Genomic DNA, 23,764 nt, shown 5'->3' with positions numbered 1-23,764 from the left:
GTTTAGATTGCAAAAACATGACCACAGAAGCTAAAAATGACATTTATTATAACATTGTTGTGTTTTTTTTGTTTACTTTTCTATCACTGTGGAAAGCTTATTCAAGTGCCATCTGGCCTGCATGCTCCTTTGTTGCTCATCATTCATCACCAAAAATGATTTTCTTTTTAAATTCTTATGACTGTACTGATTGTATTGAATAAAATCCACATCTAGCATAACTGTTTTATGCTGCAAAGTGCTCCAGTGGTGCAATTGGACAGCGCGTGGTACTTATAAGACAGTATCTGTTGAGCAATGTCAAGGTTGTGAATTCAAGTCTCACCTGAAGCAGTTTTGTTTACAGTTTTTTTCCTTTTTCTTATGTCATTAGTCATTGATTATAATCTTCTACCTTAATATTTAATATGATATTACAAAGGATGGAAGGAAGAAAGAAAGAAAGAAAGAAAGAAAGAAAGAAAGAAAGAAAGAAAGAAAGAAAGAAAGAAAGAAAGAAAGAAAGAAAGAAAGAAAAAACACAAATATGATTGTAAATTTAAGTTGTCAGCACACATCTGCTTTGGTTCAAATGCACTGCATATCTTCCTTCAGTCAGCCAACAAAACAGCAATTGAAAAGATTAACACACTGTTGGTAAAGCAGTTGCATCAAATAGTTTTTTTGCAATAGAGCATGATAATCCATACTGACAGCTCTGGATAGTACCAGCACATTTCTTGCTGGACTTGGTAATGCAAAGAACACAGTAAACAGCTTCACTTTTTCTCAAAAATAAATAATTGACTATTAAAAACATATCAGTCTTGAATGAGAAAGTTAGTAAGCCCCAGTGGCCTAATGGATAAGGCACTGGCCTCCTAAGCCAGGGATTGTAGGTTCAAGTCCCATCTGGGGTGGAACTCATTAAAGCAGCTGTGTCATCACTAGAGTTGATACTTTATCCTTGTTTCAACTGTACAACAGTCTTGTAGTGTTTAGATTGCAAAAACATGACCACAGAAGCAAAAAATGACATTTATTATAACATTGTTGTGGGTTTTTTGTTTACTTTTCTATCACTGTGAAAAGCTTATTCAAGTGCCATCTGGCATGCATGATCCTTTGTTGCTCATCATTTATCACCAAAAATGATTTTCTTTTTAAATTCTTATGACTGTACTGATTGTATTGAATAAAATCCACATCTAGCATAACTGTTTTATGCTGCACAGTGCTCCAGTGGTGCAATTGGACAGCGCGTGGTACTTATAAGACAGTAGCTGTTAAGCAATGTCAAGGTTGTGAATTCAAGTCTCACCTGAAGCAGTTTTGTTTACAGTTTTTTTCCTTTTTCTTATGTCATTAGTCATTGATTATAATCTTCTACCTTAATATTTAATATGATATTACAAAGGATGGAAGAAAGAAAGAAAGAAAGAAAGAAAGAAAGAAAGAAAGAAAGAAAGAAAGAAAGAAAGAAAGAAAGAAAGAAAGAAAAAACACAAATATGATTGTGAATTTAAGTTGTCAGCACACATCTGCTTTGGTTCAAATGCACTGCATATCTTCCTTCAGTCAGCCAACAAAACAGCAATTGAAAAGATTAACACACTGTTGGTAAAGCAGTTGCATCAAATAGTTTTTTTGCAATAGAGCATGATAATCCATACTGACAGCTCTGGATAGTACCAGCACATTTCTTGCTGGACTTGGTAATGCAAAGAACACAGTAAACAGGTTAACTTTTTCTCAAAAATAAATAATTGACTATTAAAAACATATCAGTCTTGAATGAGAAAGTCAGTAAGCCCCAGTGGCCTAATGGATAAGGCACTGGCCTCCTAAGCCAGGGATTGTGGGTTCAAGTCCCATCTGGGGTGGAACTCATTAAAGCAGCTGTGTCGTCACTAGAGTTGATATTTTATCCTTGCTTCAACTGTACAACAGTCTTGTAGTGTTTAGATTGCAAAAACATGACCACAGAAGCTAAAAATTACATTTATTATAACATTGTTGTGGTTTTTTTGTTTACTTTTCTATCACTGTGGAAAGCTTATTCAAGTGCCATCTGGCCTGCATGATCCTTTGTTGCTCATCATTCATCACCAAAAATGATTTTCTTTTTAAATTCTTATGACTGTACTGATTGTATTGAATAAAATCCACATCTAGCATAACTGTTTTATGCCGCAAAGTGCTCCAGTGGTGCAATTGGGCAGCGCGTGGTACTTATAAGACAGTATCTGTTGAGCAATGTCAATGTTGTGAATTCAAGTCTCACCTGAAGCAGTTTTGTTTACAGTTTTTTTTCCTTTTTCTTATGTCATTAGTCATTGATTATAATCTTCTACCTTAATATTTAATATGATATTACAAAGGATGGAAGAAAGAAAGAAAGAAAGAAAGAAAGAAAGAAAGAAAGAAAGAAAGAAAGAAAGAAAGAAAGAAAGAAAAAACACAAATATGATTGTAAATTTAAGTTGTCAGCACACATCTGCTTTGGTTCAAATGCACTGCATATCTTCCTTCAGTCAGCCAACAAAACAGCAATTGAAAAGATTAACACACTGTTGGTAAAGCAGTTGCATCAAATAGTTTTTTTGCAATAGAGCATGATAATCCATACTGACAGCTCTGGATAGTACCAGCACATTTCTTGCTGGACTTGGTAATGCAAAGAACACAGTAAACAGCTTCACTTTTTCTCAAAAATAAATAATTGACTATTAAAAACCTATCAGTCTTGAATGAGAAAGTCAGTAAGCCCCAGTGGCCTAATGGATAAGGCACTGGCCTCCTAAGCCAGGGATTGTGGGTTCAAGTCCCATCTGGGGTGGAACTCATTAAAGCAGCTGTGTCGTCACTAGAGTTGATACTTTATCCTTGTTTCAACTGTACAACAGTCTTGTAGTGTTTAGATTGCAAAAACATGACCACAGAAGCGAAAAATGACATTTATTATAACATTGTTGTGGGTTTTTTGTTTACTTTTCTATCACTGTGAAAAGCTTATTCAAGTGCCATCTGGCATGCATGATCCTTTGTTGCTCATCATTCATCACCAAAAATGATTTTCTTTTTAAATTCTTATGACTGTACTGATTGTATTGAATAAAATCCACATCTAGCATAACTGTTTTATGCTGCAAAGTGCTCCAGTGGTGCAATTGGACAGCGTGTGGTACTTATAAGACAGTATCTGTTGAGCAATGTCAAGGTTGTGAATTCAAGTCTCACCTGAAGCAGTTTTGTTTACAGTTTTTTTCCTTTTTCTTATGTCATTAGTCATTGATTATAATCTTCTACCTTAATATTTAATATGATATTACAAAGGATGGAAGAAAGAAAGAAAGAAAGAAAGAAAGAAAGAAAGAAAGAAAGAAAGAAAGAAAGAAAGAAAGAAAGAAAAAACACAAATATGATTGTAAATTTAAGTTGTCAGCACACATCTGCTTTGGTTCAAATGCACTGCATATCTTCCTTCAGTCAGCCAACAAAACAGCAATTGAAAAGATTAACACACTGTTGGTAAAGCAGTTGCATCAAATAGTTTTTTTGCAATAGAGCATGATAATCCATACTGACAGCTCTGGATAGTACCAGCACATTTCTTGCTGGACTTGGTAATGCAAAGAACACAGTAAACAGCTTCACTTTTTCTCAAAAATAAATAATTGACTATTAAAAACATATCAGTCTTGAATGAGAAAGTCAGTAAGCCCCAGTGGCCTAATGGATAAGGCACTGGCCTCCTAAGCCAGGGATTGTGGGTTCAAGTCCCATCTGGGGTGGAACTCATTAAAGCAGCTGTGTTGTCACTAGAGTTGATACTTTATCCTTGCTTCAATTGTACAACAGTCTTGTAGTGTTCAGATTGCAAAAACATGACCACAGAAGCTAAAAATGACATTTATTATAACATTGTTGTGGGTTTTTTGTTTACTTTTCTATCACTGTGAAAAGCTTATTCAAGTGCCATCTGGCATGCATGATCCTTTGTTGCTCATCATTCATCACCAAAAATGATTTTCTTTTTAAATTCTTATGACTGTACTGATTGTATTGAATAAAATCCACATCTAGCATAACTGTTTTATGCTGCACGGTGCTCCAGTGGTGCAATTGGACAGCGCGTGGTACTTATAAGACATTATCTGTTGAGCAATGTCAAGGTTGTGAATTCAAGTCTCACCTGAAGCAGTTTTGTTTACAGTTTTTTTCCTTTTTCTTATGTCATTAGTCATTGATTATAATCTTCTACCTTAATATTTAATATGATATTACAAAGGATGGAAGAAAGAAAGAAAGAAAGAAAGAAAGAAAGAAAGAAAGAAAGAAAGAAAGAAAGAAAGAAAGAAAGAAAGAAAGAAAGAAAGAAAGAAAGAAAAAACACAAATATGATTGTGAATTTAAGTTGTCAGCACACATCTGCTTTGGTTCAAATGCACTGCATATCTTCCTTCAGTGAGCCAACAAAACAGCAATTGAAAAGATTAACACACTGTTGGTAAAGCAGTTGCATCAAATAGATTTTTTGCAATAGAGCATGATAATCCATACTGACAGCTCTGGATAGTACCAGCACATTTCTTGCTGGACTTGGTAATGCAAAGAACACAGTAAACAGCTTCACTTTTTCTCAAAAATAAATAATTGACTATTAAAAACCTATCAGTCTTGAATGAGAAAGTCAGTAAGCCCCAGTGGCCTAATGGATAAGGCACTGGCCTCCTAAGCCAGGGATTGTGGGTTCAAGTCCCATCTGGGGTGGAACTCATTAAAGCAGCTGTGTCGTCACTAGAGTTGATATTTTATCCTTGCTTCAACTGTACAACAGTCTTGTAGTGTTTAGATTGCAAAAACATGACCACAGAAGCTAAAAATGACATTTATTATAACATTGTTGTGTTTTTTTTGTTTACTTTTCTATCACTGTGGAAAGCTTATTCAAGTGCCATCTGGCCTGCATGCTCCTTTGTTGCTCATCATTCATCACCAAAAATGATTTTCTTTTTAAATTCTTATGACTGTACTGATTGTATTGAATAAAATCCACATCTAGCATAACTGTTTTATGCTGCAAAGTGCTCCAGTGGTGCAATTGGACAGCGCGTGGTACTTATAAGACAGTATCTGTTGAGCAATGTCAAGGTTGTGAATTCAAGTCTCACCTGAAGCAGTTTTGTTTACAGTTTTTTTCCTTTTTCTTATGTCATTAGTCATTGATTATAATCTTCTACCTTAATATTTAATATGATATTACAAAGGATGGAAGGAAGAAAGAAAGAAAGAAAGAAAGAAAGAAAGAAAGAAAGAAAGAAAGAAAGAAAGAAAGAAAGAAAGAAAGAAAGAAAGAAAGAAAGAAAGAAAAAACACAAATATGATTGTAAATTTAAGTTGTCAGCACACATCTGCTTTGGTTCAAATGCACTGCATATCTTCCTTCAGTCAGCCAACAAAACAGCAATTGAAAAGATTAACACACTGTTGGTAAAGCAGTTGCATCAAATAGTTTTTTTGCAATAGAGCATGATAATCCATACTGACAGCTCTGGATAGTACCAGCACATTTCTTGCTGGACTTGGTAATGCAAAGAACACAGTAAACAGCTTCACTTTTTCTCAAAAATAAATAATTGACTATTAAAAACATATCAGTCTTGAATGAGAAAGTTAGTAAGCCCCAGTGGCCTAATGGATAAGGCACTGGCCTCCTAAGCCAGGGATTGTAGGTTCAAGTCCCATCTGGGGTGGAACTCATTAAAGCAGCTGTGTCATCACTAGAGTTGATACTTTATCCTTGTTTCAACTGTACAACAGTCTTGTAGTGTTTAGATTGCAAAAACATGACCACAGAAGCAAAAAATGACATTTATTATAACATTGTTGTGGGTTTTTTGTTTACTTTTCTATCACTGTGAAAAGCTTATTCAAGTGCCATCTGGCATGCATGATCCTTTGTTGCTCATCATTTATCACCAAAAATGATTTTCTTTTTAAATTCTTATGACTGTACTGATTGTATTGAATAAAATCCACATCTAGCATAACTGTTTTATGCTGCACAGTGCTCCAGTGGTGCAATTGGACAGCGCGTGGTACTTATAAGACAGTAGCTGTTAAGCAATGTCAAGGTTGTGAATTCAAGTCTCACCTGAAGCAGTTTTGTTTACAGTTTTTTTCCTTTTTCTTATGTCATTAGTCATTGATTATAATCTTCTACCTTAATATTTAATATGATATTACAAAGGATGGAAGAAAGAAAGAAAGAAAGAAAGAAAGAAAGAAAGAAAGAAAGAAAGAAAGAAAGAAAGAAAGAAAGAAAGAAAGAAAGAAAGAAAGAAAAAACACAAATATGATTGTGAATTTAAGTTGTCAGCACACATCTGCTTTGGTTCAAATGCACTGCATATCTTCCTTCAGTCAGCCAACAAAACAGCAATTGAAAAGATTAACACACTGTTGGTAAAGCAGTTGCATCAAATAGTTTTTTTGCAATAGAGCATGATAATCCATACTGACAGCTCTGGATAGTACCAGCACATTTCTTGCTGGACTTGGTAATGCAAAGAACACAGTAAACAGGTTAACTTTTTCTCAAAAATAAATAATTGACTATTAAAAACATATCAGTCTTGAATGAGAAAGTCAGTAAGCCCCAGTGGCCTAATGGATAAGGCACTGGCCTCCTAAGCCAGGGATTGTGGGTTCAAGTCCCATCTGGGGTGGAACTCATTAAAGCAGCTGTGTCGTCACTAGAGTTGATATTTTATCCTTGCTTCAACTGTACAACAGTCTTGTAGTGTTTAGATTGCAAAAACATGACCACAGAAGCTAAAAATTACATTTATTATAACATTGTTGTGGTTTTTTTGTTTACTTTTCTATCACTGTGGAAAGCTTATTCAAGTGCCATCTGGCCTGCATGATCCTTTGTTGCTCATCATTCATCACCAAAAATGATTTTCTTTTTAAATTCTTATGACTGTACTGATTGTATTGAATAAAATCCACATCTAGCATAACTGTTTTATGCCGCAAAGTGCTCCAGTGGTGCAATTGGGCAGCGCGTGGTACTTATAAGACAGTATCTGTTGAGCAATGTCAATGTTGTGAATTCAAGTCTCACCTGAAGCAGTTTTGTTTACAGTTTTTTTTCCTTTTTCTTATGTCATTAGTCATTGATTATAATCTTCTACCTTAATATTTAATATGATATTACAAAGGATGGAAGAAAGAAAGAAAGAAAGAAAGAAAGAAAGAAAGAAAGAAAGAAAGAAAGAAAGAAAGAAAGAAAGAAAGAAAGAAAGAAAGAAAGAAAGAAAAAACACAAATATGATTGTAAATTTAAGTTGTCAGCACACATCTGCTTTGGTTCAAATGCACTGCATATCTTCCTTCAGTCAGCCAACAAAACAGCAATTGAAAAGATTAACACACTGTTGGTAAAGCAGTTGCATCAAATAGTTTTTTTGCAATAGAGCATGATAATCCATACTGACAGCTCTGGATAGTACCAGCACATTTCTTGCTGGACTTGGTAATGCAAAGAACACAGTAAACAGCTTCACTTTTTCTCAAAAATAAATAATTGACTATTAAAAACCTATCAGTCTTGAATGAGAAAGTCAGTAAGCCCCAGTGGCCTAATGGATAAGGCACTGGCCTCCTAAGCCAGGGATTGTGGGTTCAAGTCCCATCTGGGGTGGAACTCATTAAAGCAGCTGTGTCGTCACTAGAGTTGATACTTTATCCTTGTTTCAACTGTACAACAGTCTTGTAGTGTTTAGATTGCAAAAACATGACCACAGAAGCGAAAAATGACATTTATTATAACATTGTTGTGGGTTTTTTGTTTACTTTTCTATCACTGTGAAAAGCTTATTCAAGTGCCATCTGGCATGCATGATCCTTTGTTGCTCATCATTCATCACCAAAAATGATTTTCTTTTTAAATTCTTATGACTGTACTGATTGTATTGAATAAAATCCACATCTAGCATAACTGTTTTATGCTGCAAAGTGCTCCAGTGGTGCAATTGGACAGCGTGTGGTACTTATAAGACAGTATCTGTTGAGCAATGTCAAGGTTGTGAATTCAAGTCTCACCTGAAGCAGTTTTGTTTACAGTTTTTTTCCTTTTTCTTATGTCATTAGTCATTGATTATAATCTTCTACCTTAATATTTAATATGATATTACAAAGGATGGAAGAAAGAAAGAAAGAAAGAAAGAAAGAAAGAAAGAAAGAAAGAAAGAAAGAAAGAAAGAAAGAAAAAACACAAATATGATTGTAAATTTAAGTTGTCAGCACACATCTGCTTTGGTTCAAATGCACTGCATATCTTCCTTCAGTCAGCCAACAAAACAGCAATTGAAAAGATTAACACACTGTTGGTAAAGCAGTTGCATCAAATAGTTTTTTTGCAATAGAGCATGATAATCCATACTGACAGCTCTGGATAGTACCAGCACATTTCTTGCTGGACTTGGTAATGCAAAGAACACAGTAAACAGCTTCACTTTTTCTCAAAAATAAATAATTGACTATTAAAAACATATCAGTCTTGAATGAGAAAGTCAGTAAGCCCCAGTGGCCTAATGGATAAGGCACTGGCCTCCTAAGCCAGGGATTGTGGGTTCAAGTCCCATCTGGGGTGGAACTCATTAAAGCAGCTGTGTTGTCACTAGAGTTGATACTTTATCCTTGCTTCAATTGTACAACAGTCTTGTAGTGTTCAGATTGCAAAAACATGACCACAGAAGCTAAAAATGACATTTATTATAACATTGTTGTGGGTTTTTTGTTTACTTTTCTATCACTGTGAAAAGCTTATTCAAGTGCCATCTGGCATGCATGATCCTTTGTTGCTCATCATTCATCACCAAAAATGATTTTCTTTTTAAATTCTTATGACTGTACTGATTGTATTGAATAAAATCCACATCTAGCATAACTGTTTTATGCTGCACGGTGCTCCAGTGGTGCAATTGGACAGCGCGTGGTACTTATAAGACATTATCTGTTGAGCAATGTCAAGGTTGTGAATTCAAGTCTCACCTGAAGCAGTTTTGTTTACAGTTTTTTTCCTTTTTCTTATGTCATTAGTCATTGATTATAATCTTCTACCTTAATATTTAATATGATATTACAAAGGATGGAAGAAAGAAAGAAAGAAAGAAAGAAAGAAAGAAAGAAAGAAAGAAAGAAAGAAAGAAAGAAAAAACACAAATATGATTGTGAATTTAAGTTGTCAGCACACATCTGCTTTGGTTCAAATGCACTGCATATCTTCCTTCAGTGAGCCAACAAAACAGCAATTGAAAAGATTAACACACTGTTGGTAAAGCAGTTGCATCAAATAGATTTTTTGCAATAGAGCATGATAATCCATACTGACAGCTCTGGATAGTACCAGCACATTTCTTGCTGGACTTGGTAATGCAAAGAACACAGTAAACAGCTTCACTTTTTCTCAAAAATAAATAATTGACTATTAAAAACCTATCAGTCTTGAATGAGAAAGTCAGTAAGCCCCAGTGGCCTAATGGATAAGGCACTGGCCTCCTAAGCCAGGGATTGTGGGTTCAAGTCTCATCTGGGGTGGAACTCATTAAAGCAGCTGTGTCGTCACTAGAGTTGATATTTTATCCTTGCTTCAACTGTACAACAGTCTTGTAGTGTTTAGATTGCAAAAACATGACCACAGAAGCTAAAAATGACATTTATTATAACATTGTTGTGTTTTTTTTGTTTACTTTTCTATAACTGTGGAAAGCTTATTCAAGTGCCATCTGGCCTGCATGCTCCTTTGTTGCTCATCATTCATCACCAAAAATGATTTTCTTTTTAAATTCTTATGACTGTACTGATTGTATTGAATAAAATCCACATCTAGCATAACTGTTTTATGCTGCAAAGTGCTCCAGTGGTGCAATTGGACAGCGCGTGGTACTTATAAGACAGTATCTGTTGAGCAATGTCAAGGTTGTGAATTCAAGTCTCACCTGAAGCAGTTTTGTTTACAGTTTTTTTCCTTTTTCTTATGTCATTAGTCATTGATTATAATCTTCTACCTTAATATTTAATATGATATTACAAAGGATGGAAGGAAGAAAGAAAGAAAGAAAGAAAGAAAGAAAGAAAGAAAGAAAGAAAGAAAGAAAGAAAGAAAGAAAGAAAGAAAGAAAGAAAGAAAGAAAGAAAAAACACAAATATGATTGTAAATTTAAGTTGTCAGCACACATCTGCTTTGGTTCAAATGCACTGCATATCTTCCTTCAGTCAGCCAACAAAACAGCAATTGAAAAGATTAACACACTGTTGGTAAAGCAGTTGCATCAAATAGTTTTTTTGCAATAGAGCATGATAATCCATACTGACAGCTCTGGATAGTACCAGCACATTTCTTGCTGGACTTGGTAATGCAAAGAACACAGTAAACAGCTTCACTTTTTCTCAAAAATAAATAATTGACTATTAAAAACATATCAGTCTTGAATGAGAAAGTTAGTAAGCCCCAGTGGCCTAATGGATAAGGCACTGGCCTCCTAAGCCAGGGATTGTAGGTTCAAGTCCCATCTGGGGTGGAACTCATTAAAGCAGCTGTGTCATCACTAGAGTTGATACTTTATTCTTGTTTCAACTGTACAACAGTCTTGTAGTGTTTAGATTGCAAAAACATGACCACAGAAGCAAAAAATGACATTTATTATAACATTGTTGTGGGTTTTTTGTTTACTTTTCTATCACTGTGAAAAGCTTATTCAAGTGCCATCTGGCATGCATGATCCTTTGTTGCTCATCATTTATCACCAAAAATGATTTTCTTTTTAAATTCTTATGACTGTACTGATTGTATTGAATAAAATCCACATCTAGCATAACTGTTTTATGCTGCACAGTGCTCCAGTGGTGCAATTGGACAGCGCGTGGTACTTATAAGACAGTAGCTGTTAAGCAATGTCAAGGTTGTGAATTCAAGTCTCACCTGAAGCAGTTTTGTTTACAGTTTTTTTCCTTTTTCTTATGTCATTAGTCATTGATTATAATCTTCTACCTTAATATTTAATATGATATTACAAAGGATGGAAGAAAGAAAGAAAGAAAGAAAGAAAGAAAGAAAGAAAGAAAGAAAGAAAGAAAGAAAGAAAAAACACAAATATGATTGTGAATTTAAGTTGTCAGCACACATCTGCTTTGGTTCAAATGCACTGCATATCTTCCTTCAGTGAGCCAACAAAACAGCAATTGAAAAGATTAACACACTGTTGGTAAAGCAGTTGCATCAAATAGATTTTTTGCAATATAGCATGATAATCCATACTGACAGCTCTGGATAGTACCAGCACATTTCTTGCTGGACTTGGTAATGCAAAGAACACAGTAAACAGCTTCACTTTTTCTCAAAAATAAATAATTGACTATTAAAAACATATCAGTCTTGAATGAGAAAGTTAGTAAGCCCCAGTGGCCTAATGGATAAGGCACTGGCCTCCTAAGCCAGGGATTGTGGGTTCAAGTCCCATCTGGGGTGGAACTCATTAAAGCAGCTGTGTCGTCACTAGAGTTGATACTTTATCCTTGCTTCAACTGTACAACAGTCTTGTAGTGTTTAGATTGCAAAAACATGACCACAGAAGCTAAAAATGACATTTATTATAACATTGTTGTGGGTTTTTTGTTTACTTTTCTATCACTGTGAAAAGCTTATTCAAGTGCCATCTGGCATGCATGATCCTTTGTTGCTCATCATTCATCACCAAAAATGATTTTCTTTTTAAATTCTTATGACTGTACTGATTGTATTGAATAAAATCCACATCTAGCATAACTGTTTTATGCTGCACAGTGCTCCTGTGATGCAATTGGAGAGCGCGTGGTACTTATAAGACAGTATCTGTTGAGCAATGTCAAGGTTGTGAATTCAAGTCTCACCTGAAGCAGTTTTGTTTACAGTTTTTTTCCTTTTTCTTATGTCATTAGTCATTGATTATAATCTTCTACCTTAATATTTAATATGATATTACAAAGGATGGAAGAAAGAAAGAAAGAAAGAAAGAAAGAAAGAAAGAAAGAAAGAAAGAAAGAAAGAAAGAAAGAAAGAAAGAAAGAAAGAAAGAAAGAAAAAACACAAATATGATTGTAAATTTAAGTTGTCAGCACACATCTGCTTTGGTTCAAATGCACTGCATATCTTCCTTCAGTCAGCCAACAAAACAGCAATTGAAAAGATTAACACACTGTTGGTAAAGCAGTTGCATCAAATAGTTTTTTTGCAATAGAGCATGATAATCCATACTGACAGCTCTGGATAGTACCAGCACATTTCTTGCTGGACTTGGTAATGCAAAGAACACAGTAAACAGGTTAACTTTTTCTCAAAAATAAATAATTGACTATTAAAAACATATCAGTCTTGAATGAGAAAGTCAGTAAGCCCCAGTGGCCTAATGAATAAGGCACTGGCCTCCTAAGCCAGGGATTGTGGGTTCAAGTCCCATCTGGGGTGGAACTCATTAAAGCAGCTGTGTCGTCACTAGAGTTGATACTTTATCCTTGCTTCAACTGTACAACAGTCTTGAAGTGTTTAGATTGCAAAAACATGACCACAGAAGCTAAAAATGACATATATTATAACATTGTTGTGGGTTTTTTGTTTACTTTTCTATCACTGTGAAAAGCTTATTCAAGTGCCATCTGGCATGCATGATCCTTTGTTGCTCATCATTCATCACCAAAAATGATTTTCTTTTTAAATTCTTATGACTGTACTGATTGTATTGAATAAAATCCACATCTAGCATAACTGTTTTATGCTGCACAGTGCTCCAGTGGTGCAATTGGACAGCGCGTGGTACTTATAAGACATTATCTGTTGAGCAATGTCAAGGTTGTGAATTCAAGTCTCACCTGAAGCAGTTTTGTTTACAGTTTTTTTCCTTTTTCTTATGTCATTAGTCATTGATTATAATCTTCTACCTTAATATTTAATATGATATTACAAAGGATGGAAGAAAGAAAGAAAGAAAGAAAGAAAGAAAGAAAGAAAGAAAGAAAGAAAGAAAGAAAGAAAGAAAGAAAGAAAGAAAAAACGCAAATATGATTGTGAATTTAAGTTGTCAGCACACATCTGCTTTGGTTCAAATGCACTGCATATCTTCCTTCAGTCAGCCAACAAAACAGCAATTGAAAAGATTAACACACTGTTGGTAAAGCAGTAGCATCAAATAGATTTTTTGCAATATAGCATGATAATCCATACTGACAGCTCTGGATAGTACCAGCACATTTCTTGCTGGACTTGGTAATGCAAAGAACACAGTAAACAGCTTCACTTTTTCTCAAAAATAAATAATTGACTATTAAAAACCTATCAGTCTTGAATGAGAAAGTCAGTAAGCCCCAGTGGCCTAATGGATAAGGCACTGGCTTCCTAAGCCAGGGATTGTGGGTTCAAGTCCCATCTGGGGTGGAACTCATTAAAGCAGCTGTGTCATCACTAGAGTTGATATGTTATCCTTGCTTCAACTGTACAACAGTCTTGTAGTGTTTAGATTGCAAAAACATGACCACAGAAGCTAAAAATGACATTTATTATAACATTGTTGTGGTTTTTTTGTTTACTTTTCTATCACTGTGGAAAGCTTATTCAAGTGCCATCTGGCATGCATGATCCTTTGTTGCTCATCATTCATCACCAAAAATGATTTTCTTTTTAAATTCTTATGACTGTACTGATTGTATTGAATAAAATCCACATCTAGCATAACTGTTTTATACTGCAAAGTGCTCCAGTGGTGCAATTGGACAGCGCGTGGTACTTATAAGACAGTATCTGTTGAGCAATGTCAAGGTTGTGAATTCAAGTCTCACCTGAAGCAGTTTTGTTTACAGTTTTTTTCCTTTTTCTTATGTCATTAGTCATTGATTATAATCTTCTACCTTAATATTTAATATGATATTACAAAGGATGGAAGAAAGAAAGAAAGAAAGAAAGAAAGAAAAAAAGAAAGAAAGAAAGAAAGAAAGAAAGAAAGAAAGAAAGAAAGAAAAAACAAATATGATTGTAAATTTAAGTTGTCAGCACACATCTGCTTTGGTTCAAATGCACTGCATATCTTCCTTCAGTCAGCCAACAAAACAGCAATTGAAAAGATTAACACACTGTTGGTAAAGCAGTTGCATCAAATAGTTTTTTTGCAATAGAGCATGATAATCCATACTGACAGCTCTGGATAGTACCAGCACATTTCTTGCTGGACTTGGTAATGCAAAGAACACAGTAAACAGCTTCACTTTTTCTCAAAAATAAATAATTGACTATTAAAAACCTATCAGTCTTGAATGAGAAAGTCAGTAAGCACCAGTGGCCTAATGGATAAGGCACTGGCCTCCTAAGCCAGGGATTGTCGGTTCAAGTCCCATCTGGGGTGGAACTCATTAAAGCAGCTGTGTCATCACTAGAGTTGATATTTTATCCTTGCTTCAACTGTACAACAGTCTTGTAGTGTTTAGATTGCAAAAACATGACCACAGAAGCTAAAAATGACATTTATTATAACATTGTTGTGGGTTTTTTGTTTACTTTTCTATCACTGTGAAAAGCTTATTCAAGTGCCATCTGGCATGCATGATCCTTTGTTGCTCATCATTCATCACCAAAAATGATTTTCTTTTTAAATTCTTATGACTGTACTGATTGTATTGAATAAAATCCACATCTAGCATAACTGTTTTATGCTGCACAGTGCTCCAGTGGTGCAATTGGACAGCGCGTGGTACTTATAAGACAGTATCTGTTGAGCAATGTCAAGGTTGTGAATTCAAGTCTCACCTGAAACAGTTTTGTTTACAGTTTTTTTCCTTTTTCTTATGTCATTAGTCATTGATTATAATATTCTACCTTAATATTTAATATGATATTACAAAGGATGGAAGAAAGAAAGAAAGAAAGAAAGAAAGAAAGAAAGAAAGAAAGAAAGAAAGAAAGAAAGAAAGAAAGAAAAAACACAAATATGATTGTAAATTTAAGTTGTCAGCACACATCTGCTTTGGTTCAAATGCACTGCATATCTTCCTTCAGTCAGCCAACAAAACAGCAATTGAAAAGATTAACACACTGTTGGTAAAGCAGTTGCATCAAATAGATTTTTTGCAATATAGCATGATAATCCATACTGACAGCTCTGGATAGTACCAGCACATTTCTTGCTGGACTTGGTAATGCAAAGAACACAGTAAACAGCTTCACTTTTTCTCAAAAATAAATAATTGACTATTAAAAACCTATCAGTCTTGAATGAGAAAGTCAGTAAGCCCCAGTGGCCTAATGGATAAGGCACTGGCTTCCTAAGCCAGGGATTGTGGGTTCAAGTCCCATCTGGTGTGGAACTCATTAAAGCAGCTGTGTCGTCACTAGAGTTGATATGTTATCCTTGCTTCAACTGTACAACAGTCTTGTAGTGTTTAGATTGCAAAAACATGACCACAGAAGCTAAAAATGACATTTATTATAACATTGTTGTGTTTTTTTTGTTTACTTTTCTATCACTGTGGAAAGCTTATTCAAGTGCCATCTGGCCTGCATGATCTTTTGTTGCTCATCATTCATCACCAAAAATGATTTTCTTTTTAAATTCTTATGACTGTACTGATTGTATTGAATAAAATCCACATCTAGCATAACTGTTTTATACTGCAAAGTGCTCCAGTGGTGCAATTGGACAGCGCGTGGTACTTAGAAGACAGTATCTGTTGAGCAATGTCAAGGTTGTGAATTCAAGTCTCACCTGAAGCAGTTTTGTTTACAGTTTTTTTCCTTTTTCTTATGTCATTAGTCATTGATTATAATCTTCTACCTTAATATTTAATATGATATTACAAAGGATGGAAGAAATAAAGAAAGAAAGAAAGAAAGAAAGAAAGAAAGAAAGAAAGAAAGAAAGAAAGAAAGAAAGAAAGAAAGAAAGAAAGAAAGAAAAAACACAAATATGATTGTAAATTCAAGTTGTCAGCACACATCTGCTTTGGTTCAAATGCACTGCATATCTTCCTTCAGTCAGCCAACAAAACAGCAATTGAAAAGATTAATACACTGTTGGTAAAGCAGTTGCATCAAATAGTTTTTTTGCAATAGAGCATGATAATCCATACTGACAGCTCTGGATAGTACCAGCACATTTCTTGCTGGACTTGGTAATGCAAAGAACACAGTAAACAGCTTCACTTTTTCTCAAAAATAAATAATTGACTATTAAAAACATATCAGTCTTGAATGAGAAAGTCAGTAAGCCCCAGTGGCCTAATGGCTAAGGCACTGGCCTCCTAAGCCAGGGATTGTGGGTTGAAGTCCCATCTGGTGTGGAACTCATTAAAGCAGCTGTGTCGTCACTAGAGTTGATATTTTATCCTTGCTTCAACTGTACAACAGTCTTGTAGTGTTTAGATTGTAAAAACATGACCACAGAAGCTAAAAATGACATTTATTATAACATTGTTGTGGTTTTTTTGTTTACTTTTCTATCACTGTGGAAAGCTTATTCAAGTGCCATCTGGCATGCATGATCCTTTGTTGCTCATCATTCATCACCAAAAATGATTTTCTTTTTAAATTTTTATGACTGTACTGATTGTATTGAATAAAATCCACATCTAGCATAACTGTTTTATGCTGCAAAGTGCTCCAGTGGTGCAATTGGACAGCGCGTGGTACTTATAAGACAGTATCTGTTGAGCAATGTCAAGGTTGTGAATTCAAGTCTCACCTGAAGCAGTTTTGTTTACAGTTTTTCTCCTTTTTCTTATGTCATTAGTCATTGATTATAATCTTCTACCTTAATATTTAATATGATATTACAAAGGATGGAAGAAAGAAAGAAAGAAAGAAAGAAAGAAAGAAAGAAAGAAAGAAAGAAAGAAAGAAAGAAAGAAAGAAAGAAAAAACACAAATATGATTGTAAATTTAAGTTGTCAGCACACATCTGCTTTGGTTCAAATGCACTGCATATCTTCCTTCAGTCAGCCAACAAAACAGCAATTGAAAAGATTAACACACTGTTGGTAAAGCAGTTGCATCAAATAGATTTTTTGCAATATAGCATGATAATCCATACTGACAGCTCTGGATAGTACCAGCACATTTCTTGCTGGACTTGGTAATGCAAAGAACACAGTAAACAGCTTCACTTTTTCTCAAAAATAAATAATTGACTATTAAAAACATATCAGTCTTGAATGAGAAAGTCAGTAAGCCCCAGTGGCCTAATGGATAAGGCACTGGTCTTCCTAAGCCAGGGATTGTGGGTTCAAGTCCCATCTGGGGTGGAACTCATTAAAGCAGCTGTGTCGTCACTAGAGTTGATATTTTATCCTTGCTTCAACTGTACAACAGTCTTGTAGTGTTTAGATTGCAAAAACATGACCACAGAAGCTAATAATGACATTTATTATAACATTGTTGTGGTTTTTTTGTTTACTTTTCTATCACTGTGGAAAGCTTATTCAAGTGCCATCTTGCCTGCATGATCTTTTGTTGCTCATCATTCATCACCAAAAATGATTTTCTTTTTAAATTCTTATGACTGTACTGATTGTATTGAATAAAATCCACATCTATCATAACTGTTTTATGCTGCAAAGTGCTCCAGTGGTGCAATTGGACAGCGCGTGGTACTTATAAGACAGTATCTGTTGAGCAATGTCAAGGTTGTGAATTCAAGTCTCACCTGAAGCAGTTTTGTTTACAGTTTTTTTCCTTTTTCTTATGTCATTAGTCATTGATTATAATCTTCTACCTTAATATTTAATATGATATTACAAAGGATGGAAGAAAGAAAGAAAGAAAGAAAGAAAGAAAGAAAGAAAGAAAGAAAGAAAGAAAAAACACAAATATGATTGTAAATTTAAGTTGTCAGCACACATCTGCTTTGGTTCAAATGCACTGCATATCTTCCTTCAGTCAGCCAACAAAACAGCAATTGAAAAGATTAACACACTGTTGGTAAAGCAGTTGCATCAAATAGTTTTTTTGCAATAGAGCATGATAATCCATACTGACAGCTCTGGATAGTACTAGCACATTTCTTGCTGGACTTGGTAATGCAAAGAACACAGTAAACAGCTTCACTTTTTCTCAAAAATAAATAATTGACTATTAAAAACATATGAGTCTTGAATGAGAAAGTCAGTAAGCCCCAGTGGCCTAATGGATAAGGCACTGGCTTCCTAAACCAGGGATTGGGGGTTCAAGTCCCATCTGGGGAGGAACTCATTAAAGCAGCTGTGTCGTCACTAGAGTTGATACTTTATCCTTGCTTCAACTGTACAACAGTCTTGTAGTGTTTAGATTGCAAAAACATGACCACAGAAGCTAAAAATGACATTTATTATAACATTGTTGTGGGTTTTTTGTTTACTTTTCTATCACTGTGAAAAGCTTATTCAAGTGCCATCTGGCATGCATGATCCTTTGTTGCTCATCATTCATCACCAAAAATGATTTTCTTTTTAAATTCTTATGACTGTACTGATTGTATTGAATAAAATCCACATCTAGCATAACTGTTTTATGCTGCACAGTGCGCCAGTGGTGCAATTGGACAGCGCGTGGTACTTATAAGACAGTATCTGTTGAGCAATGTCAAGGTTGTGAATTCAAGTCTCACCTAAAGCAGTTTTGTTTACAGTTTTTTTTTCCTTTTTCTTATGTCATTAGTCATTGATTATAATCTTCTACCTTAATATTTAATATGATATTACAAAGGATGGAAGAAAGAAAGATAGAAAGAAAGAAAGAAAGAAAGAAAGAAAGAAAGAAAGAAAGAAAGAAAGAAAGAAAGAAAGAAAGAAAGAAAGAAAGAAAGAAAAAACACAAATATGATTGTAAATTCAAGTTGTCAGCACACATCTGCTTTGGTTCAAATGCACTGCATATCTTCCTTCAGTCAGCCAACAAAACAGCAATTGAAAAGATTAATACACTGTTGGTTAAGCAGTTGCATCAAATAGTTTTTTTGCAATAGAGCATGATAATCCATACTGACAGCTCTGGATAGTGCCAGCACATTTCTTGCTGGACTTGGTAATGCAAAGAACACAGTAAACAGCTTCACTTTTTCTCAAAAATAAATAATTGACTATTAAAAACATATCAGTCTTGAATGAGAAAGTCAGTAAGCCCCAGTGGCCTAATGGATCAGGCACTGGCCTCCTAAGCCAGGGATTGTGGGTTGAAGTCCCATCTGGTGTGGAACTTATTAAAGCAGCTGTGTCGTCACTAGAGTTGATATTTTATCCTTGCTTCAACTGTACAACAGTCTTGTAGTGTTTAGATTGCAAAAACATGACCACAGAAGCTAAAAATGACATTTATTATAACATTGTTGTGTTTTTTTTGTTTACTTTTCTATCACTGTGGAAAGCTTATTCAAGTGCCATCTGGCATGCATGATCCTTTGTTGCTCATCATTCATCACCAAAAATGATTTTCTTTTTAAATTTTTATGACTGTACTGATTGTATTGAATAAAATCCACATCTAGCATAACTGTTTTATGCTGCACAGTGCTCCAGTGGTGCAATTGGACAGCGCGTGGTACTTATAAGACAGTATCTGTTGAGCAATGTCAAGGTTTTGAATTCAAGTCTCACCTGAAGCAGTTTTGTTTACAGTTTCTTTCCTTTTTCTTATGTCATTAGTCATTGATTATAATCTTCTACCTTAATATTTAATATGATATTACAAAGGATGAAAGAAAGAAAGAAAGAAAGAAAGAGAGAAAGAAAGAAAGAAAGAAAGAAAGAAAGAAAGAAAGAAAGAAAGAAAGAAAGAAAGAAAGAAAGAAAGAAAGAAAAAACACAAATATGATTGTAAATTTAAGTTGTCAGCACACATCTGCTTTGGTTCAAATGCACTGCATATCTTCCTTCAGTCAGCCAACAAAACAGCAATTGAAAAGATTAACACACTGTTGGTAAAGCAGTTGCATCAAATAGATTTTTTGCAATATAGCATGATAATCCATACTGACAGCTCTGGATAGTACCAGCACATTTCTTGCTGGACTTGGTAATGCAAAGAACACAGTAAACAGCTTCACTTTTTCTCAAAAATAAATAATTGACTATTAAAAACCTATCAGTCTTGAATGAGAAAGTCAGTAAGCCCCAGTGGCCTAATGGATAAGGCACTGGTCTTCCTAAGCCAGGGATTGTGGGTTCAAGTCCCATCTGGGGTGGAACTCATTAAAGCAGCTGTGTCGTCACTAGAGTTGATATTTTATCCTTGCTTCAACTGTACAACAGTCTTGTAGTGTTTAGATTGCAAAAACATGACCACAGAAGCTAAAAATGACATTTATTATAACATTGTTGTGGGTTTTTTGTTTACTTTTCTATCACTGTGGAAAGCTTATTCAAGTGCCATCTGGCCTGCATGATCTTTTGTTGCTCATCATTCATCACCAAAAATGATTTTCTTTTTAAATTCTTATGACTGTACTGATTGTATTGAATAAAATCCACATCTAGCATAACTGTTTTATGCTGCAAAGTGCTCCAGTGGTGCAATTGGACAGCGCGTGGTACTTATAAGACAGTATCTGTTGAGCAATGTCAAGGTTGTGAATTCAAGTCTCACCTGAAGCAGTTTTGTTTACAGTTTTTTTCCTTTTTCTTATGTCATTAGTCATTGATTATAATCTTCTACCTTAATATTTAATATGATATTACAAAGGATGGAAGAAAGAAAGAAAGAAAGAAAGAAAGAAAGAAAGAAAGAAAGAAAGAAAGAAAGAAAGAAAGAAAGAAAGAAAAAACACAAATATGATTGTAAATTTAAGTTGTCAGCACACATCTGCTTTGGTTCAAATGCACTGCATATCTTCCTTCAGTCAGCCAACAAAACAGCAATTGAAAAGATTAACACACTGTTGGTAAAGCAGTTGCATCAAATAGTTTTTTTGCAATAGAGCATGATAATCCATACTGACAGCTCTGGATAGTACCAGCACATTTCTTGCTGGACTTGGTAATGCAAAGAACACAGTAAACAGCTTCACTTTTTCTCAAAAATAAATAATTGACTATTAAAAACATATCAGTCTTGAAGGAGAAAGTCAGTAAGCCCCAGTGGCCTAATGGATAAGGCACTGGCCTCCTAAACCAGGGATTGGGGGTTCAAGTCCCATCTGGGGAGGAACTCATTAAAGCAGCTGTGTTGTCACTAGAGTTGATACTTTATCCTTGCTTCAACTGTACAACAGTCTTGTAGTGTTTAGATTGCAAAAACATGACCACAGAAGCTAAAAATGACATTTATTATAACATTGTTGTGGTTTTTTTGTTTACTTTTCTATCACTGTGAAAAGCTTATTCAAGTGCCATCTGGCATGCATGATCCTTTGTTGCTCATCATTCATCACCAAAAATGATTTTCTTTTTAAATTCTTATGACTGTACTGATTGTATTGAATAAAATCCACATCTAGCATAACTGTTTTATGCTGCACAGTGCGCCAGTGGTGCAATTGGACAGCGCGTGGTACTTATAAGACAGTATCTGTTGAGCAATGTCAAGGTTGTGAATTCAAGTCTCACCTGAAGCAGTTTTGTTTACAGTTTTTTTCCTTTTTCTTATGTCATTAGTCATTGATTATAATCTTCTACCTTAATATTTAATATGATATTACAAAGGATGGAAGAAAGAAAGAAAGAAAGAAAGAAAGAAAGAAAGAAAGAAAGAAAGAAAGAAAGAAAGAAAGAAAGAAAGAAAAAACACAAATATGATTGTAAATTCAAGTTGTCAGCACACATCTGCTTTGGTTCAAATGCACTGCATATCTTCCTTCAGTCAGCCAACAAAACAGCAATTGAAAAGATTAATACACTGTTGGTAAAGCAGTTGCATCAAATAGTTTTTTTGCAATAGAGCATGATAATCCATACTGACAGCTCTGGATAGTGCCAGCACATTTCTTGCTGGACTTGGTAATGCAAAGAACACAGTAAACAGCTTCACTTTTTCTCAAAAATAAATAATTGACTATTAAAAACATACAGATGTAGCCAACTTTATCTTGACTGTTTCTCCGCCGAGACGGGCGTTTAGCCACGCTAAGGCGATAGCTGAGTTTAATCACAGGCAGGCGCGTTGAGACGATCTAGATACTCATCATGCATTACACATCTCCACCACTGTGTGGCTAATGCTCCACTAATCCAGTACTTTCGATCGTACAGTATAGCGGCGGATTGATCTACAGCTCTGGCAATACTGTAGGCGTAACGGGAAGCGGTGGAAAAAGTATGGAGTACAGTACTGTATGTGTATGGAGACGCAACTACAGTAATTGTGTAAAAGGAAGAATGTACAGTACAATGTATAAACACCGTGCTTTTAAAATATATGAGCGTCTGAGTTCGCTAATGCATAATGGGAATGGAGGACTAGCAGGAGGCGGAGGAAAACACCGTGCTTTACAAATGCGAGCGTCCGAGTCCTCTAAGGCATAAACCAACAGCAATGGGGCGAGGGCCGGGCGCTGTTTGCAGTACTTTCACACATGAAATTAGAAATCTCTCATGAGGCGTCGTGGGCTAGGGGTGAAGGCTCCCACCTCCCTCACTGGGGGTCCAGGGTTCGAGACATGATGTGCTTTCTTTCTTTTTTTTTTTTTCTGTAATAATGCACTGTATTATTTTATTTACATTGTAAGACAGTCAATGGAAGGATGCACACAGGTTTCACATAAATCAAAGTACATCTGCAGGAGCGATTCTTTACGCTAAATGCACCCAAACAGCGTGAATGAAATGAGTGTATTCTGGCGCTACCAACTAAGCAAAACAGTACTGTAGATCTTCAGCGTTTGTGCATTGCACAGGACCTGAATTTCCTCCCTGTGCAGGCCCCCAGGGGGGAAGGGCGATGGGGGTAGGGGGGAGACGATGGAAAATACTGTGCCTTTGAAATGCAATTACATGAGCGTCCGAGTACACTACGGCATACTGTAAACCAACACCAATGGGAAGGAAGTGCCAACCTTATTTTTAATGTGTTCCCGTGACATTCACTTTAACATTTTTTTTTTCTCTCCAATACAGTACATCCAATGGAAGGATGCACACAGGTTTCACATAAATCAAAGTACATCTGCAGGAGCGATTCTTTACGCTAAATGCAACCTACAGTACGGTACTGTAAGTGAGCAAAATAGTACTACAGTGGGCGTTTGTGTATTGCACATGACCTGCATTCCCTCCCTGTCTACTGCATGATCTGTGCAGGCTCCCATGGGGGAAGGGCAACAGGCTAGCAGGAGGCGGAGGAAAACACCGTGCTTTACAAATGCGAGCGTCCGAGTCCTCTAAGGCATAAACCAACAGCAATGGGGCGAGGGCCGGGCGCTGTTTGCAGTACTTTCACACATGAAATTAGAAATCTCTCATGAGGCGTCGTGGGCTAGGGGTGAAGGCTCCCACCTCCCTCACTGGGGGTCCAGGGTTCGAGACATGATGTGCTTTCTTTCTTTTTTTTTTTTTTTTTTTTCTGTAATAATGCACTGTATTATTTTATTTACATTGTAAGACAGTCAATGGAAGGATGCACACAGGTTTCACATAAATCAAAGTACATCTGCAGGAGCGATTCTTTACGCTAAATGCACCCAAACAGCGTGAATGAAATGAGTGTATTCTGGCGCTACCAACTAAGCAAAACAGTACTGTAGATCTTCAGCGTTTGTGCATTGCACAGGACCTGAATTTCCTCCCTGTGCAGGCC

The 23,764-nt window shown here is 35.5% G+C and overlaps 17 non-coding genes across 17 annotated transcripts; all 17 read left to right on the top strand.

The window, feature by feature from the left end:
- Window positions 1–826: 826 nt before the first annotated feature.
- Window positions 827–899, top strand: TRNAR-CCU (transfer RNA arginine (anticodon CCU)). Its single transcript has one exon. It is a non-coding gene; the product is annotated as a tRNA-Arg (tRNA).
- Window positions 900–1,789: 890 nt separating this feature from the next.
- On the top strand, window positions 1,790–1,862 carry TRNAR-CCU (transfer RNA arginine (anticodon CCU)). The gene has a single exon. It is a non-coding gene; the product is annotated as a tRNA-Arg (tRNA).
- An 883-nt stretch (window positions 1,863–2,745) lies between these two features.
- Window positions 2,746–2,818, top strand: TRNAR-CCU (transfer RNA arginine (anticodon CCU)). Its single transcript has one exon. It is a non-coding gene; the product is annotated as a tRNA-Arg (tRNA).
- An 882-nt stretch (window positions 2,819–3,700) lies between these two features.
- Window positions 3,701–3,773, top strand: TRNAR-CCU (transfer RNA arginine (anticodon CCU)). The gene has a single exon. It is a non-coding gene; the product is annotated as a tRNA-Arg (tRNA).
- A 906-nt stretch (window positions 3,774–4,679) lies between these two features.
- On the top strand, window positions 4,680–4,752 carry TRNAR-CCU (transfer RNA arginine (anticodon CCU)). The gene has a single exon. It is a non-coding gene; the product is annotated as a tRNA-Arg (tRNA).
- A 910-nt stretch (window positions 4,753–5,662) lies between these two features.
- On the top strand, window positions 5,663–5,735 carry TRNAR-CCU (transfer RNA arginine (anticodon CCU)). Its single transcript has one exon. It is a non-coding gene; the product is annotated as a tRNA-Arg (tRNA).
- A 902-nt stretch (window positions 5,736–6,637) lies between these two features.
- On the top strand, window positions 6,638–6,710 carry TRNAR-CCU (transfer RNA arginine (anticodon CCU)). The gene has a single exon. It is a non-coding gene; the product is annotated as a tRNA-Arg (tRNA).
- Window positions 6,711–7,617: 907 nt separating this feature from the next.
- On the top strand, window positions 7,618–7,690 carry TRNAR-CCU (transfer RNA arginine (anticodon CCU)). The gene has a single exon. It is a non-coding gene; the product is annotated as a tRNA-Arg (tRNA).
- Window positions 7,691–8,568: 878 nt separating this feature from the next.
- On the top strand, window positions 8,569–8,641 carry TRNAR-CCU (transfer RNA arginine (anticodon CCU)). Its single transcript has one exon. It is a non-coding gene; the product is annotated as a tRNA-Arg (tRNA).
- An 874-nt stretch (window positions 8,642–9,515) lies between these two features.
- Window positions 9,516–9,588, top strand: TRNAR-CCU (transfer RNA arginine (anticodon CCU)). The gene has a single exon. It is a non-coding gene; the product is annotated as a tRNA-Arg (tRNA).
- Window positions 9,589–10,498: 910 nt separating this feature from the next.
- TRNAR-CCU (transfer RNA arginine (anticodon CCU)) lies at window positions 10,499–10,571 on the top strand. The gene has a single exon. It is a non-coding gene; the product is annotated as a tRNA-Arg (tRNA).
- Window positions 10,572–11,445: 874 nt separating this feature from the next.
- On the top strand, window positions 11,446–11,518 carry TRNAR-CCU (transfer RNA arginine (anticodon CCU)). The gene has a single exon. It is a non-coding gene; the product is annotated as a tRNA-Arg (tRNA).
- Window positions 11,519–12,420: 902 nt separating this feature from the next.
- On the top strand, window positions 12,421–12,493 carry TRNAR-CCU (transfer RNA arginine (anticodon CCU)). The gene has a single exon. It is a non-coding gene; the product is annotated as a tRNA-Arg (tRNA).
- An 890-nt stretch (window positions 12,494–13,383) lies between these two features.
- Window positions 13,384–13,456, top strand: TRNAR-CCU (transfer RNA arginine (anticodon CCU)). Its single transcript has one exon. It is a non-coding gene; the product is annotated as a tRNA-Arg (tRNA).
- A 1,843-nt stretch (window positions 13,457–15,299) lies between these two features.
- TRNAR-CCU (transfer RNA arginine (anticodon CCU)) lies at window positions 15,300–15,372 on the top strand. The gene has a single exon. It is a non-coding gene; the product is annotated as a tRNA-Arg (tRNA).
- A 1,861-nt stretch (window positions 15,373–17,233) lies between these two features.
- Window positions 17,234–17,307, top strand: TRNAR-CCU (transfer RNA arginine (anticodon CCU)). Its single transcript has one exon. It is a non-coding gene; the product is annotated as a tRNA-Arg (tRNA).
- Window positions 17,308–20,145: 2,838 nt separating this feature from the next.
- On the top strand, window positions 20,146–20,219 carry TRNAR-CCU (transfer RNA arginine (anticodon CCU)). The gene has a single exon. It is a non-coding gene; the product is annotated as a tRNA-Arg (tRNA).
- The last annotated feature ends 3,545 nt before the right edge of the window (window positions 20,220–23,764 follow it).

This window comes from Pseudophryne corroboree, unplaced genomic scaffold (genome assembly GCF_028390025.1).
Source record: "Pseudophryne corroboree isolate aPseCor3 unplaced genomic scaffold, aPseCor3.hap2 scaffold_129, whole genome shotgun sequence".
Lineage (NCBI taxonomy): Eukaryota > Metazoa > Chordata > Amphibia > Anura > Myobatrachidae > Pseudophryne > Pseudophryne corroboree.
This window is presented reverse-complemented; position numbering and strand designations above follow the sequence as displayed.